The sequence below is a fragment of the Lissotriton vulgaris genome, chromosome 8, assembly GCF_964263255.1.
Source record: "Lissotriton vulgaris chromosome 8, aLisVul1.2, whole genome shotgun sequence".
In the NCBI taxonomy this organism is placed as follows: domain Eukaryota; kingdom Metazoa; phylum Chordata; class Amphibia; order Caudata; family Salamandridae; genus Lissotriton; species Lissotriton vulgaris.
The window spans coordinates 6,748,740-6,766,429 of NC_141696.1; the positions used below are offsets into that span (position 1 = coordinate 6,748,740).

Here is a 17,690-nt window from a genome sequence, read left to right on the forward strand (position 1 = left end):
CAGAGATTGAGAGAGGAAGAGATGGAGAGCTAGTGACTGACAGGGAGTGAGGTGGTTAGACTGAGTGAGACAGAAGGAGAGAGGGAGGGAGAAATAGAGTGAAGGGGAGTGTGGGACTAAAGGAATGGGAGTTAGCAAAAGTGAATGCGGAAAGGAGAGTAAGGGAAGGGGACTGACAGATGGAGTGAGGGAAAAAGAGTGAGGGGGAGTGAGACAAGTGGAGCGAGTGAAAGAGAGTGAGGGATGATGTGAAAGAAAGAGAGTAAGGGGAGAGTGAGAAGAGACTGTGCGATACAGCAACACAAGGGTAGTGAAGGAGGAATATAGGAAAGAGAAGTGAGTGACAGAGAGGGGAAGAGGGAGTTGGACAAGGTGAGTGAGGATGAAGGAAGAGCACTAATGGTGAGAGAAGGAGTGTAAAGGTGAATGAAGGGGAGTAAGGAGAATGAGGCAAGGGGAGTAACATGAAGAAAGGGAAGGTGAGCAAGAGAGAGAGTGAAGAAAGGGAATGAGAGAAAGAGAAATAATAGAGTAATGAAAATGTATTTTATGTTTGTCAAACTTACCTTATAAATAATGACAAGATTTTAAAACTTTTAAAAAATATATAGTATCTATGGAAGACAATAAAAAATTGAGTTATAATATATATTTCACAATACAAAAGAAAGTAGGAGTGAAGGAAACAGAAAGGGAAAGAAAGGAAGGGTGAAGGAGAGGGAGAGAGTAAGAGAGAAAGTGAGGGAGAACGAATAACTAACAGGGAGTGAAGTGGTTAGACTGAGTGAAAGGGGAATAAGGGAAGGCTATTGTCAGATGGAGTAAGTGAAAGAGAGTGAGGGTGAGTGAGAGAATAGAAGCAAGAGAAAGGGAATAGGACTGATGCACAGTGAGGAGAACATGAAGTGGGAGAAGAGAACTTAGATTGAATGAAGGGCGGTGACAGTGAGTGAAGGGATATAAGGTTGAGGGAAGAGAAGTGAAGGAAAAAGAAGCATATTAAGAGAAAGAAAAAAGAAGTAAGTGAGAGAGAAGGAATTATGAAAAGAGAGAGAAAAGAAAAGGAAGACTGTTGCAGAGAGAGGGAGATAGTAAAAGAGAGAAACAGAGGGAGAGTGACGGACGGTAAGGGAGTAAATCAGTTATACTGACTGACACAGAGGAACAGACTTAGAGACAGATGGAAGAAAGGGGAGTGACCGAAAGGGAGTGACGAAGTGAAAGAATTGAAGTGAGTGAAGGTCACTGAGGAATGATGAGAAGGAAAGAGAGTAAGGGGGCAGTGAGAAGAGACTGATTGATAAAGCAAGAAAAGGGTAGTGATGGAGGCAGATAGAAAAGACAAGTGAGGGACAGAAAGGGGAAAGAGGGATTTGGACAAGATGAGTGAGGGTGAAGGAAGAGTACTGATGGTGAGAGAAGCAATGTAAAGGTGAATGAAGGGGAATAAGATGAGGAAAGGTAAAGGAATAAGAGAGACAGTGAAGAAAGGATAGAAAAAAAGAAAAGTAAGAAAGTGATGAATAAGTATTTTTTTGTTTGTCGTACTTACCTTATAAATATAATATCTGTGGAAGAGAATAAACAATTGAGTTATAATATATATTTCACAATACAAAATACAAAATAATTTGTACAATATGTTATATGTTTTATTTTTCTGTTCTCAGAATATATTGAATTTCACTAAAAACAGTGAGTTCAATACAACTCATCATATGACAGCGGGCAAAAAAAACACAATCAAAAAAGATTGTGTTTAAAAAACCCATTCAACATTTTCATTAATACTGTAACAACTAGAAAAAAACATATCTTAAATCTCTTTTTCAAACAGGAATTTCTTACGTAAGTAAGGACTATGAAGAACAATCACAAAGTTACAAAACATTACTACTTCTTTCTTATACACTCTAAATAAAGTAATGTCCAAACATATACTAATAACATTTACCCAAAATAGTCATTTGTTTGTGATACTATTCCTCATGACAAAATAGTATCTGGGAAATCCTTACTTTGGAAGTTACTTAATAGTTCTCTTAAGCGTCCGTTTCCCGACCTTCTGAAACAAAAGCACACACATCTTTTGGACCATCTAACAATGGTTATACCTCCACTCTATGCTATTTATCATGAACATAGAACCTTAAACAAATAGCATGCTATCAGAACCTCAACATCATCTGGTATGCCGATCACACTATGCTCATCCTTTAACTTACCAAGGAGCTGTATACCATTAAAAGAAACCTCTACAAGGGAATACAACATTTAACCAACATCTCCAACAAGTACAACAAATCTAAAACACCTCTGCCTCACTCATGATCAACATTTCCTGTAATACTCATACCACTCACTATGTGATACACTTACACTTCCTCTATGACAAGTACAAGTTCTTTTTTTATCTTGATCACCCTCACTTACAAAGTAATTCACAACAGCAGATTAACCTTTTTTTACAGCACTAATCTTCCTAGGCCAATTGTTTTCCCTAAAATTTGGGTTGTAAAAACACTAGGTAAGAATTTGGTAAGTCAAAAGGCAAACATTGTTTAAAAGTCAATTGAGTGTCATTACAATGAGTCCAGCCTTTTGCACATTTTAAGTAAGCTGTATAATGTCCTGATGTTGTAGAAGGACCATCATGGAAAATAATTGCTACAGTTACAAAAGTTCTTCCTGAAATTGATATTTGAGAAGTCACAAACTTTTTAATTAAAGTTGTCAATTTTGTACCATCAGGTCTGCATCGTTGGAGCATTAAAATGATATACTGTCCATATCTTTGTATAAATATTGTTGCTAACATTTCTGAGTTACATTGGGTACAGACCATGTTTTGATTAGCTCCTCTAACTAGATTATTAAAAGTCACTGATTTGCAGTCTGGTAATGTCAAATATATAAATCTTTAAGTGTCTATTTCAGTACTACTTGAAAACGAACAATTATCACAGTCATGTTGCCATTTATAAGAAACACCAAAAATATTTTCAATATCTATACCTTCATTTTGCAATACAACAAGCATATACATAAGAAATTCTTGACAATGTTGCTGAATATTCTGTGAAAATTGATCTACTCCAGAACATATGTCTAAAACATTTCGAATATCAGAAACACTTTCTATTTTTGTTTTATCACTGCTACATTTCTCAAAGACAGAATTCAACAAACAACAAAATCTTTGATCCTTATTTTCAACAATCTGTTGCTGTAAAGTTTGAAGAAAAAAAACAACTTTAACCACTACATTAGCATAGCAGTTGACACCAGAACTGTTTTCAAACTGAAATCCAACAACCTCTTCAATACTATCCTTTTTCTTGTTGCTTGCAATTACTGGATCATCTATTTTATTCTTTTCTCTACAACCTCACTGCAATTTTTCTGAAATCTTCTTTTTCGACCTACCACAACCTTTTCAAATCAAGGATATTGAGGTAAATTTGGAACATATTCTCTTCTTAACCTATTATACTCTTTCACACAATTTAGATCTGCACTAATCTTTGTCTCAACAAAATCAATCAAATATAATCCAGATAAAGTTCTGGCTCGAGATAAAGCAACATATGCCATACCCTCCTTGAACACAGTACTTCCAATATTCACCAAAGCACTATCTACATTTAAACCTTGAGATTTATGAATAGTCACTGCATATGCCAAACAAACAGGAAACTGTTTTCGGCGGACATATACATCTTTTACAAGCAAAAATCGAGTTGAACAACGATACTTCTTCAATTTCATCAAATTTGATTTTAATAATTTCAATATCATCTCTATTTGGGTAATTCACAAAATCAACAACATGACCCATTGCTCCATTTACTAAACCTCTTTCCACATCTAAATTACGTCGTAAAAATATCCGACAATTTAAACATACAGCTTCTTTGCCATGTTCACTCACTTTTCCAATTCTTATATCTTCAAGATTACTTTTATAATCTTCATCCTTTGTCTGTCGCATATTTTGAGACAGTTCTGTACATTTGAAATATAACCATATATTAACATTTCCAATGCTTCCCAGGCACTTTCTGGTATCTTCATGTGTAACGGTTTTAAACACTGGTTGTCCTTTCACAGGGGTTAGCTGTAGTAGATCTCCAAAAACAATGATATGTTTGCCTCCAAATAACACATCATACTCTGTTGTAAGAATTTGGTGCATTCTTAAATGCACAAAGGCAAGCATTAAATTTGATACCATGCTTACCTCATCAATAATGAGAAGTTTCATTTTTTCAGGACTCTGGAAACTTCACAACAAGCTTCTCCAGATAGCTTGTGGTATTCTAATTTATTTTCGTGCTCTACTGGCAGCATCAATAAACGATGTAAAGTAATCCCTTTAATGTTAAGTGCTGCCAACCCAGTTGGAGCGGTAACAACACAAGAGAGTGACAATTCAATTCTTTTCTGTAGATAAGTTGTAATTGCTTTAATTAGAAAACTTTTTCCAGTTCCTGCTTCTCCACTCACATACAGTCGGACAGGTTTAAATGACGTACATGAGCACTCTTTTTTCTCATGACATAAACCATGCTCAATCTGCTCTGTCACTTCGACGTATATTTGTTTTTGCTCAACATTTAGTTGTTTTTCCAATTCTTCTAAGTTTATTACATCCTCCTGAGCTTGTTCCATTGCTCTTTCCACCTCATCCATGGCAGTGGCTGCTTCATTTTGGATAATTGGTCCTCCTAGTGGATCCTGACTCAACGAAGCAGAACTTTGACTGTCTTGAGAACTGTCTCTAGCAATCTCTGCTGCAATTGTAGCTTCTTGCTGTATTTCCTCGTTCAACATTTGAAGGTAATTATTAAAAACAGGACATTCTAGAGTATTTTTAGATGCGTTGAATGAATCTTCATAACTGAGAAAATCTCCAAGTAGTTCCTGTTCTGTACGCCATGGCTTAAAGAGTTGCAAAAGAGCTAAATAGTAAAATTCCCTTTTGTCAGGAGTTTCGCAACTCAGTTTTCGATGATTAATCAAATGTCCTTTTTCTTTGTTTCACCAGACATCCTTCAGTTCCAATCACAGCATATACTGCTTTATTGATATCTTCTGTAATGTTCTTCTTAAAAGTATAGCTTTGCAGTACTTCATAGAGACAATCATTCTCAAGATGATTACTTCTATTTGGATAGTATGTATCCAACATATTTGTCTTCAAAATATCTGTACTGTTTGGTTCTCTCTCTGCTAAATACTCAATTTCTTGTACAGATTTCAAAACTTCGTTTCATGTTCTTGCAAGACCTAAACTCACCCAAATGATTGTTCTAGATTTGGCATATAGACTTGCAGATGATAAGCGATCTGAACATTCATATGCTCCGATTTCTCGATGAGACAACATCTTAAAACTGTAGCTGTACAATTTCTTGCTTAGGCTCTTTTCATGAGAAATTTCTTCCCATATTTCCTTTAGTTCTGTCTTTTCAGATTTGGTAATGTAAGAAGTTACATATCAAGCCACAGCAATGGAGTTGTCTGCAACATATTGAATATCCATTTTTGCATTCCACATGGACAAAATGACTGGGTTATAGTCATTTATGTACTTTGACTCTTCATTTCTTCTTAAGTTATAGGTATTTTTCGGTGATTTCCGTGTCACAGTATGTCGCAAAGATAACATAAAATTGTTCAGTCTTCCTTTTGATGTTACTGGTCGTGGAAATCCAAAACGACATTTTGTGTAGAACTTGCCCTTTGATTTTTACTTTCGACGACAGTATTTCTCACAGCAATGGGTTTGAAACCGTAAGACTTGATGTTTTAAATTCATTTGTTCTGTGTTTTTAGGAACAGCACATGTAGAATACTGTTCAATAAAACTCATCACTGTGACATCCGAATCTGTTTCAAATTTGGGGGCATCTTTGATCCATAGCAGCATATGTATGTGAGGAGCACCTCTTGCTTGACACTCCTTTCTCCAAAAGAAATCTAGAACCTCTCCAAGAGGAGGATTTTTTGTGTTTGTGATAAAAGACATCATAGCTTCAAATCTATGATTGAAATACCTGCCTACATTAACTGGATCCAAAGAGCACAAATACTCCAGGTGTCTTGTATTCTATATTTCATGTAGGAGTTCCTAAGTTTCTTAGCATACATTTCAATTCCCCATGACGACGGTACCAATACTCGTTAGTACCACGCTGACATGCCGTGAGATTAATTAGCTGAGATTCCATACAGTGTCTTTCTGTTGAACTTTATTCATAAAGTCCCTTGCCGAAACATTCTGCAGATGTACTCCACTTTTTAGTGTGTGGTTCACTGCATAAGAAAGTCCAGACAAGTCACTCTCAAACAGAAGATGAAACAAATATGGAATACGTTGACAAAATCTTGGATCTTCTGCATATAATCTTGATGTCCGGTATTCAGATGTTGGTATCTGCACAGGTCGGTCATCATATCGTCCACCTTGACCTGTTGGAAATAACTGAGGAAAACAACGAGCTTCCAAGCTTTCTTCCCATACACTAATGGGACTTCATTTTGCTTCTTTCATTTGGAATAACTCAATAGCATTCCCCATTACTTCTTTGGAATGCAGTGGATAAACACTATAATGTTTATAAATTTGTTCACTTCTGGACACATCTACTTTTTCAATTTGTCCAGCTGACAAATCACTGTCTTCTTCTACAGTTTTTTCCTCTTCTCCTACATGTACATTTTTGTAGTATTGATTGTTTTTTACCAAATACAACGTTGCCTTTTTGACTTTCCTAACATCCACTAATTCTTGCCAGATTTTTTTACTCTTTGGAGGAACGCCATTAAATAGAATAACTAGAGGTTTCTCTTCCACATTTTCAACACCAATTGTTTCAATATTTTTCTTTAAATCTAGAGGCAAATATACAACTCTTCCCTTTAATCCTCTCTGTAAATCAGAAGGAGGCAATTTCCCTGTTTTAGGCTCCATACGAACAATAGCCTGAAATGGATGCACACATTCAATCAGAATAGACTCATAAGCATCTAAACCCATCAGTTCAGAAGGAATATTTACCAACTCAAGATTATTATGTACAGCTCTAGCTGGCATTTTGTTTTCATTTAATTTATTATAACAATATTTACAAATACGTTGATCAGAACCCAAATCAAAACAATCCTCTACCAACAAATGAGTTGCACATTCCTTCCACTCATTATTATTCTCCTTTTCACTTTTTAAATATAGATCAACTATCCTGGTCTGATTTTTATAATGAATTCGTCTACAACAAATACAAGAAAAGTTTGGCCTTTCACCTGAAATGACCTTAAACTTTGTAATGTCTTGGTCAAAATGTTCTGTACTAAAAATCTGTACAATTTCTTCCACATTTCCTTCTATTACTTTATCAGTTTCTTCACTGGCCTCTTTTTCACAAAAGTAACTAACCTCAATTTCTTCACAAATGTTCTTTACATCTAATACAGATCCATGCAAAAGAGCACTGTTTAACTGTTTTATCTTAAGAGCTGGACTTTTTGCATAATACAACCTTCTCACTAATTTCCTCACTTCAGTATGATATACTCCTAACATCCTAAAATGGTGAAAAACACTCTGGCATAATTTTTTAGAAAGACAAGCCAGAGAATGCCCTTGCAAACCTGTTTCTTCTCTCAGTCTGCAAGGATCTAATTCTTTCAACATCTTAATCTTTTGTTTAAGACTTTTCTTAGTATACTTACGTAAGAAATTGCGAAAAAAATCAATTGAATCCTGTCGTACACTACAAATACTACTAAAATTCCAAGTGTACACTGGAGCCTTAGGACATCTCCCTAAAACTTCATCAGCGAACACCTCTTCTGCACTTCTTGGGACAATTTTCTCTTTTTCAACCGGACAACCGTCCTTCACCTCATATGCTCCACCACTGGTGTCAACTGCATTCAACAAATCATTAGTCTGAAAGTAAGTCTCTTCCTTAAAAAATGGCTCAGAACTTGAACAATGCTTCCATTCTCCAGAAAAAACATTGCAAAAATTAGTTCTATTAATTAGTCTTTTCCACTTACTTTTCGCTTTCAAAAGATTGATTGCCTTGTCTAGTGTACGAATTCTATTGATTACTAAAATAAATAACTTATTTTTTATTTCAAAAGCCTGATCAACAATACTTTCTATACTTTTTCTTTGCTTATAAAAAGCTGTTTTCCTTTTAGAAGTCTTTACATTTTTTTAAAAATTTAATACAACTCTGTTATAAAACATTCTCTACCGAATTTGAAGAAACTGATTTTTACGTCTATTACTATAGACATTTTCATTGCCACACACATTTCCAACATTCTTCTTTTTTAACTGCTTTTTCTTTGTTCTTACAGATACTTTTTTTATCTTTTCCACATTGTCCACACTTTTTTTTCTTTAAGTTAATTATCCTTATAAAATCCTTTGTTGTCTTACCAGAAGCATTCTTCTTTTTCTCTGTACAATGTTGTTTAGAGAAATCTTGTAATTGTGTTTTCTTGGAAATGTAAGCCTGTTTATATTTTCCTCTTTTGGCATCCTTTGTAGGCATGTTGGTTTTTCTTTCTGTAGATAACAATCTACTGTAAAGAAAAAAAAACATGTTATAGACCACTACTAACATACTACATAGCAATTATAACAACTATATGATGTAAACACTGGTTCACTTTATAAGTAAGTTTAAGGTATAGCAAAAGTGTCTGGACAGAGTAGGAAATCATGCAGTGAGTGTTGTTTTTGATTTATGGCAGTGCAGTGGTGTTTCAACATTATAAGGAAAATTGCTTAGAATGGTATTTCAGGGTTTAGAACAGTGCAGTGGTGTTTAGGCATTGTAGGGGGTCATGGTCCCCTGGTTCACCGACGAACTCAAGGACTCCAAGAAGACCTGCCGCACCCTCGAGAAAGCCTGGCGCCTCGACCAGACCACTGACAACATGACCGCCCTCAAACACGCCACCTGCAAGCACCACCAGCTCATCCGCACCACCAAGAAGAAATCACTGAAGGAGCGACTGGACAACAACGCCCATGACAGCAAGGAACTCTTCAGCATCGTCAAGGAGTTCTCCAACCCCAGCACCGGCAACAACGACATCACTCCCTCACAAGATCTCTGCGACTCCCTCGCCTTCCACGCACCCAACCGTCGAAACAACGCACCCCACCGCCACCCTTCGCACCTGGACCACGGTGACCACCGAAGACACAGCCCGCACGATGAACACCATCCACTCCGGATCTCCAACCGACCCCTGCCCCCACCACGTCTTCAACAAGGCCGACTTCACCATCGCAACCCAACTCCGGGACGTCATCAACACCTCCTTCAACACCGCCACCTTCCCGGAGAGCTGGAAGCATGCCGAGCTCAGCGCCCTACTGAAGAAACCAACAGCGGACCCCATCGACCTGAAGAACTTCCGCCCCAACTCGCTCCTCCCTTTTCCTGCCAAAGTCAGCGAGAAGATCATCAACAGACAGCTTGCCGCCTTCCTCGAGATGAACAGATCCCTCGACCCCTCGCAGTCCGGGTTCAGAGCCGACCACAGCACCGAGACCGCCCTCATCGCAGCCACCGACGACCTCCGAGCCCTGCTCGACAACGGGGAAACAGCAGCACTAATCCTCCTGGACCTCTCTGCAGCGTTCAACACTGTCTGCCACCGCACCCTAGTCCACTGCCTCAGCAACACCGGCATCCAAGACAAGGCACAGGAGTGGATCATCTCGTTTCTCGCCGGAAGAACACAGAGAGTTTGCCTCCCCCCGTTTCGCTCCGAGGCCACCGAAGTCATCTGCGGCGTCCCGCAAGGATCTTCACTCAGCCCCACCCTAAACAACGTCTACATGAGACCCCTTGCTGCCTTCGCACACCAACACAACCTCAACATCATCTCCTACGCCGACGACACCCAGCTGATCCTCTCCCTCACCAGAGACCCCGACACCGCCAGAACGAGCCTACACGAAGGGATGAAAGACGTCGCCGAGTGGATGAAGAACAGCCGCCTGAAACTGAACTCAGACAAGACGGAAGTCCTCATCCTGGGACCATCACCCTCCGCCTGGGTCGATTCCTGGTGGCCCCCAGCCCTGGGCACCGCTCCCAAGCCAACATACCACGCACGCAACCTGGGCTTCATCCTGGACTCCTCCCTCTCGATGACCAGACAAGTCAACACCGTCTCCTCATCATGCTTTCACACCCTCCGCATGCTTCGCAAGATCTTCCGATGGATCCCGACCGAAACCAGGAAGACGGTCACCCAGGCCCTCGTCACCAGCCGACTGGACTACGGAAACACCCTCTACGCCGGAACCACAGCCAAACTACAGAAAAGACTCCATCGCATCCAGAACGCCTCCGCCCGACTCATCCTGGACATCCCCCGACGCAGCCACATCTCCGGCCACCTGAGGGACCTGCACTGGCTCCCCGTCAACAAGAGGATCACGTTCAGGCTCCTCACCCACGCACACAAGTCTCTCCACGACCTGGGCCCCAAGTACCTCAACGACCGCCTGACCTTCTACGCGCCCACGCGCCCACCCGCCAGCTACGGTCTACCAGCCTCGCCCTCGCCTCCGTACCACGCATCCGAAGAGCCACCGCCAGAGGCAGATCCTTCTCCTACCTGGCAGCCAAGACATGGAACTCCCTCCCCATCCACCTTCGGCTGACCCAGGACCACCTCGCCTTCAGGAGACAACTCAAGACCTGGCTGTTCGAGCAGTAGCGGACCCCTTCCCCTAAGTGCCTTGAGACCCTTCCGGGTGAGTAGTGCGCTATACAAATATTATGATTGATTGATTGATTGATGTTGGGATTGATATTTCTGACTTTAGAGCAATACAGTTGTGTGTGTACGCAGTGTATGGTATCAAGCAAGGCCTATGAGTAAAAAGCACTGATTGTCCTTAAGTATAATTCACTCCATGAGTACATGTATTCCCATGTCTTAAAACACATACACCGAGCAAGTGATTCTGACACAATATTTAAAAAAACAAACTCACTTGTATTCTAAATGAAAAAATATAGAAATATACCTTGAAATTCATTGAATTGATTACTACATGTTACAGAAAGAGTTAGTATGTTATTTCTACAGCACAGCCAGGATATTCAGTAGAAACCATCAAGACTATTTGCAAATTAAGATGCCTGACAAACGTACTGCATAGCAGTTTCTAGTACTACATATCCTAAACCCTGACTCACTTCATCAAAAAATTTATTCTTATATTTTTAAACACATCAACAAACCAAATTATTACAATAGTACAAAAAGTCTCACTAAAATAATTTTTAATTCTAAATCAATCATTTATTCATCAAACATTTCATACTCCAATAAAAATTCAATTTCTTCCACTGCTGCTCATAACTCATGGTCCAAACTTTCATCAAAGAAAACTCCATTTTCTTCATCAATGAGAAGGAAGAGTTGTGTGATCCGTTTTGCACCAGCAAATGGATCGATTTACATTGACATTAAGCTTCTGAAAAAAGAGCAATTTTTGTATAGAACCAATATGAAACCGTATCATGTAGTTCAGTAATAATTTCACACCTGACACTCTACAAATATAAATATTTATTAATGTTTTTTAAACAGGCATGTATACTGACCAAGTTTAAACTAATGCACTTTTACTTTTGTAATGGTTTTTATTAACTATACAATACATTCTTATCTTCTTCTTCTTCAATATCATCTCCAAAAGGTCCATTTAAGTCCTCTATGACTTCATACCAAATGTCAAATTTGACTGCAAAGTTCTCCTGATTCTCATCCATTTTATATATATGATAATTTTGCTGCACCTTGCAAAAAATATAAACACTTGATTATATAATTTTCACTAATAGATAATGAAACACTACCTTTATCAGTTTCATAAGTAAATGTATTGCCATATTTTTAAATACAACAACTTCACAAATTATTCTGCTACATTCTTCTGAAATGAAAACTGACTCACACTGTGATCTTAAACAGATAACACTATCCCTTCCAATTCAGTAAAATGATTACTACAATGAAAGGGAGTCTTTCTGGGAATATTCTTTTAGGGTTTACAACACTGCAGTTTTGTTGCAAGAGTTTTGAATATTTTTCTAGGAATGGAGTTTCAGAATTTAGGACAATGGAGTGAACTTGAGTTAAGGTGGGACTGAGAATGTACAAATAAAAATTCACTGAAATGATTACTACATGCTACAGACACAGTTGGTTTTGCATTTCAACAGCACACCCAGCATCTAAATTGCACAGCATAAACACAATTTGAAAATTATGAGGTCTGAAACACATACTGCATAGGACTTTCTACAACTACATCACCTAAACCATGACTCAGTTCATGATTTAGGTGATTTAGCACATAGAGGTAGAGAAAATGGTACACACAGAGGGTGCTAGACTACAGGCAGAGAAGCAAAAGATTTAACATGTAAGTGCTGTCTAACACACACCAGCAGCCATATCATAATAGGCATCTGCAGATGCACATGACAGGGTGCAGGCAGAGGGAGAGGGTTGGTGCAGACAGAAAATGAGATACTGCAGGCAGAAAGTAAACTGGTACAATCAGAGGATAGATCGTGCAGGGCCACAGGCAGAGGGAGAGATGGTGCAGTCAGAGAAAAGGTGGTGCAGAGAAAGGGTGAGATGGTTCAAGCAGAAACACAGATAGTGCAAGCAGACACAGACATGGTACACACAGAGGATAAAATGGTACAACAGAGAAGAAATACTAGAAACAGTAAGAGAAATGTTACATGCGGAGGCTAATTGGAGCATGCAGAGGGGAAGATAGTGAAGACAGAGATAAAATGGTACACACAAAGGGTGCGAGACTATAAACAGAGAAGAGAAATATTTAACATGTAAGCGCTGTGGGAGAGGTGTGGCGCCGTGGCCAGGGCGACTGATGCTGGAATCTGGGGATCAGGGTTCGATCCCCGGCTCCGGTGGCAGGTTAGCCCAGCACCATGTGACTCTGGGCAATAGCTTGCTTAATCTTCCCGACGGCCCCCAGCGCCTAGAGACCCTTACGGGTGATTGTGCGCTTTACAAATGTGGATTATTATTATTATTATTATAACACACACCAGCAGCCATATCATAATAGGCCTCTGCAGATGCACAGAACAGGGTGTAGGCAGTGGGAGAGGGTTGGTGCAGACAGAAAATTAGATACTGCAGACACAGATTAAACTGGTACAATCAGAGGATAGATGGTGCAGGGCTACAGGCAGAGGGAGAGATGGTGCAGTCAGAGAAAAGGTGGTGCAGAGAAAGTGTGAGATGGTTCAAGCAGAAACACAGATAGTGCAAGCAGACACAGACATGGTACACACAGAGGATAAAATGGTACAACAGAGAAGAAATACTGGAAACAGTGAGACATGTTACATGCAGAGGCTAATTGGAGCACACAGAGGGGGAGATAGTGAAGACAGAGATAAAATGGTACACACAGAGGGTGCGAGACTACAGGGAGAGAAGGTAAAGATTTAACATGGTAACACTGTGTAATACACACCAGCAGCCATATCATAATATGACTATGCCGATGAACATGAGTGGGTGCAGGCAGTGGGAAAGGATTGGTTCAGACAGGAAATGAGATAATGCAGGCAGAGACTCAACTGGTACAATCAGAGGATAGATGGTGCAGGGCTGCAGGCAGAGGGACAGATGGTGCAGAGAGACGGTGAAATGGTTCAAGCAGAGACACAGATAATGCCAGCAGACACAGAAATGTGTGACACTACAAGCAGAGAAGGGAAAGATTTAACATGGCAGTGCTGTGTAATACACACCAACACCTATATCATAATAGACTTCTGCAGATGCATATAAGAGGGTGCAGGCAGTGCGAAAGGGTTGGTATAGACAGAAATATATGTCTTTAATTTGCACACACACTCAGTGTCATCCTAGTCAAAGTTGTTAAAACCATACATTTCACCAAAAAACAAAAACCACAATAAATCGTTTAAGAGACAGAACACAGCCCATGAATATGAGCACTACATTACAATGCAGAAACCTAACTCATTTCCAAAATACATATCCAATATGAACCATTAGTTTTTTTGCCAGCATTACATCCAAACATGAGACACAATACAGGAAGAAAGAGGCCCAATATGCTTGTAAATCTGCCCATAGTGTATACAGAACTCTATATTAGGTCTGTCATTTCTAAGAGGAGGTCTAAAAAACAGAGAGTATTATTAAGAAAGGAGTGGAGAGAGTATAAAATGAAAGTGGAACATTAGGGGTCAGTAAAGACAACCACAACAGAGGGAACACAAGAAACTATTAAAATAAAAATAGCACTCTCATGAAAGACAAGAAAATATAAGGAAAGAGTGTAAATTTCAGAAAACAAAGGACAGTATAAGCAGAGAGAGATAGACTGTGAGGAGAGATGGGGAAGATTATAGAAAAAGGTGCAAATATAATTCTTTAATTTACACAGACACTCAGTGTGATCCTGGTCAAAAAGTTTAAAACCAAACATTTTACCAAAACACATTTACCACACGAAAAAGTTTAACAGACAGAACACATCCTATCTATTTCAGCACTACAATATAGTGCAGAAACCTGAGTCATTTTCAACATACATTTCCAATTTGCAGCATTACTTTTTTGCCAGCATTACATCCAAACATGAGACACAATATCAGAAGAAAGAAGACAGTATAAGCAGAGAGAGGTAGACTGTGAGGAGAGACAGGAGAGATTATAGAAAAAGGTGCAAATATAATTCTTTAATTTACACAGACACTCAGTGTGATCTTGGTCAAAAAGTTTAAAACCAAACATTTTACCAAAACACATTTACCACACGAAAAAGAGAGAACACAGCCTATCTATTTCAGCACTACAATACAGTGCAGAAACCTGAGTCATTTTCATAATACATTTCCAATTTCCAGCATTACTTTTTTGCCAGCATTACATCCAAACATGAGACACAATATCAGAAGAAAGAAGACGATATAAGCAGAGAGAGGTAGACTGTGAGGAGAGACAGGGGAGATTATAGAAAAAGATGCAAATATAACTCTTTTATTTACACAGGCACTCAGTGTTATCCTGGTCAAAAAGTTTAAAACCATACATTTTACCAAAACACATTTACCACACTAAAACGTTTAAGAGACTACATTACAGTGCAGATACCTGAGTCATTTTCAAAATACATTTCCAATTTACAGCATTACTTTTTTTGCCAGCCTAACATCCAAACATGAGACTCACACTGTGACCTTAGACACATAACAGAAATCCTTCAATTCAGTCAAAGGATTACTACAGTGAAAGAGGGGAGGAGGAGGTCTTGCTAGTAGTGTTGTATAAAGAGAGCAAGGGTGAGGGAGAGAAAAAGAGAGAGACAATGAGAGTGAAAACATAAACAAAAGGAAGTACATCGGATGGAGAGAGGGAGTTAGAAAATAGGAGTAAAGGAAAGGGACAATGACAGTGAGGAAAAAGATATCAGGGTAAGGAAAGGAGAGTGATAAAATAAAGCATATTAAGAAAAAGGAGTAAGTGAAACAGAAGGATTTATAGAAAAAGAGAGGAAGGAAAAATAACAGTGGTGGAGAAAAGGAAGACAGTGAGAGGGTATGAAAGAGAGGGAAAGTGAGTAATTTCCACATTACAACACATTTTTATTATTAACTTACAGTGCACAACATATATCCCCTTACAAATTAATAACTCACCTTTAAAAATGCTTTTGAAGATTTAGAAAAGTGTCAATCACACACCAGATTTTCTTAAGCAGAATCTCTGAAATGTACCTCAGACACTGCAACCACAAATGGCACTGATTCCCTCTCATTTTTCACACATATTCCAGTACATAACCAATGAAATTTCTTCCCACACAAATTCAAAACCAAACTAACATTTTATTTGGTTGTACATTTCAACACTTTCAAACTCACATAATTTTCAACCTTCCCCCACTGCTCTCTCTGCCTGTTACCGTGGTAACTCTCCAAAGAACACCTAACTGAACTCAAAATGTGAAATGTACATCTCTCAATGTTGCAAACCAAAGAAGCAAGTGTGTTTGACTTCTCAATATTCCAGCTTATCCTGTGCAATGGTCTTGTCGCTGACTTTTTCTAAACCAATAGTATTATTCCTTTTAAAAAACAGTACTATGCACCCTAGTTTTCAATGTTAAATTATCAGAAACCACCAATAATTTCTTGTTTTTCAAGTGCACTGAATCTCAACCACATTTTTTTCCAAACTCCAAATTTTCAAACTGCCATTTCATTTCCAGAGACCATCTGAGTACAACCAGATCTGCCTTCAAGATGCTTAGAGTCTGGATTGTAGGACATAGCTATATTTTCTGGAGTGAAAGGTATGCAGCAAATAGATGCTTTCTCAACCTTGATTTACCAAATGTGGATATTATGTGGATTGGCCAGAGAGGATTGAGATGTCACCAATTGATGCCATTGGTAAAATACTTTATGCATCTCCCACACCCTGACCTCATAATTGTGCACTGTGGTGGCAATGACCTAGGCGCTTTGACTGGGGTAGGTCTGGAAATGCTTTAAGAGGACACCTTTGGGCAATTGATGACACTTTTCCCACAAACTGCCTTGGTATATTCTAATATATCCAAATAGTATGTGATATGTCAATCACGAAGGACGCGCTGATTCAACATGAAACCTAGGTTTCTAAACTTGTTAAAATATGATTTGATGTTCTTATTTAATTGAAAACGCTTGATCCATATCTTGAATTCATTATATGTTTTATTGCATTATTGATACGATGTTTTTCAACTTCATTTCAAAGTTATATCATTTCAAAAAGCATTACGTCATGCCCGATGCATTTCGGGTTGCGGGAATAACCCTTCCTCAGGGGCCTGTGAACGATGGAAACATACAGGACCTTAGCAATCAGCAAATGAACCATAGTTAATTTTACGAAAACATCAACATTCAGTAAAATTAGATGCCACGTTATTAGCATATATTCATATATCATATATTTCGTGACTAGTACCAGCCCAGTTAGTAATTCATCAATATTGAAACTTCACAGTCAAAAAGTAGCAATTGATTGTAAAAAGCGTCTACAGGTAAGGTATTAGCAAAAAGTTTATCGTTAAATAAACATAGAGTGGATTACCTATTGAGTTGCGGTGTAATCGTGTTCAAACTCATGCGAATCATGAGTAAGGAAACGTTAAGATAAGTGGGGAAAGAAAATGGGAAAGTAAACTTACTAGGTGACGAACGCTTGAACTTCTCGGCGTCTTGAACACGGAACCGGGTCTGTGTCGAGCGGGACCTATCAGCGCTGGTGATATTACTACGTGAGCAAGTCACGTGGTTTCTAAATGACGAAGTTAAGTATATGTCAATAAGACCCGTGGTGCTCTAAATGAATGAGCAGATATGGTTCAAACACGAATAACATACGGAAAATACAATCAAGTAAAAAATTAAAGGATAGAATTAAGTGAAAAAGGCGGTGATGAAAACCTGCCGAATAGCGAGACGTGTTTCTAATGGGTCAAAGGGCTCCGTCACGTGGTGCGGAAGAAAAAGTAAACAAACTACAATAAGTGGTGCGAAGGCTTAAGGCGAAAGCAA

At 38.8% G+C, this 17,690-nt stretch overlaps 1 protein-coding gene across 1 annotated transcript in view; it reads left to right on the forward strand.

Moving 5' to 3' along the window:
• LOC147693208 (tripartite motif-containing protein 5-like) overlaps nt 1-17,690 on the forward strand; it is a 156,549-nt gene that overhangs the window by 138,506 nt on the left and 353 nt on the right. The gene's annotated exons all lie outside the window — the stretch shown is intronic.